Below are 1,169 nucleotides of genomic sequence, written 5' to 3'. Positions count from 1 at the left end.
GCTTTGAAGTTTGGAAGTTGGCTCACCCAAGTTGTCCCAGAACTTCCAAATAGGTATCAAACGAAAGCTTATGACTAGCAAGTATGACGTGCATTCTTTAGGTGATAAGAACTCGATCGCTTTCCCAGCACAAGCTTTGCTTTTAGGGGGTGCCGCAATATGATACTCATCGTATTTATGTATATTATTTGTATTATTTATGTTTGTTGCAAGAAAGTTTATTATTATTATTAATTAGATCTAGTTGGTACTTTAAAAAATATCCGTGTTTATTTTTATAATCAGGATGGAATTCGTAAAAATCGTAAATTATTTTGTCAACATAATACTAACTAGAGATGATAAGTGAATACAAAGCTGTATGAATTTGTTAGTTATCCAATTTTTGGCACGTCGTCAAAACAGACCCCGCCGAAACTGAAGATAAGTAACGATTAGACCATGAGTCCCTGGTAGCGAGATTTTAAAACGTACTACGCCTGACCACTTAACCATCGATCTGCGCATGCGTGTGGATTTAATTCTAAACATGAGTCTGCTGCCGCCGCGTCGATGTGTCTCTAATGCTGCCGGGCGTCATCTCAACCGCCGAGCCGCCGCCGCCGAAACTGAAGAAAAGTAACGATTAGACCATGAGCCCCTTGTACTCCGACGAACTATTTTTCGGTTTAGTTCGTCTAGTAGCGTTTTTACCATCCCGATCAACCCGACCAACCATATTATTATTATTATTATTATTATTATTATTATTATTATTATTATTATTCTTTTTCAGTTTGATAATAATAATATTATGAGTCCGGCTGCCGCCGCGTCACCGTCACCGTCACCATCACGCGTCACCGTCTTAAACGTATTCTTATTTTTAATTTCAAACGGGCGTGGCGCAATGATTAAGATCGACCCATCGATTAATAATGAATAGAGATTAATTGTATGTATAATAAATTTGTGATAACAGTAGTTAGACAAAAAAACAGTTGATAAGTATAAACCGTACATTATTGTGTAGGTAGTATTATAAATTATAATGGTGTATAATGCAGATCATAGCGGAATATATAATATGTTTTACAATGATGTGTGTTATTGTCATAACTCATCATTTTAACTGCAAAATATGCTTATAAGTTATTTTAAAAACCTTAATAGTTAATAGATAACATTTT

General features: G+C 35.2%; 1 protein-coding gene across 1 annotated transcript in view; it reads right to left on the bottom strand.

Moving 5' to 3' along the window:
* LOC100573355 overlaps nucleotides 1–1,169 on the bottom strand; it is a 28,408-nt gene that overhangs the window by 26,268 nt on the left and 971 nt on the right. The gene's annotated exons all lie outside the window — the stretch shown is intronic.

Source organism: Acyrthosiphon pisum, chromosome X, assembly GCF_005508785.2.
Source record: "Acyrthosiphon pisum isolate AL4f chromosome X, pea_aphid_22Mar2018_4r6ur, whole genome shotgun sequence".
Taxonomy (NCBI): Eukaryota; Metazoa; Arthropoda; class Insecta; order Hemiptera; family Aphididae; genus Acyrthosiphon; species Acyrthosiphon pisum.
Note: the sequence above shows the minus strand (reverse complement) of the source record. Positions and strands in the feature narration are given on the sequence as shown.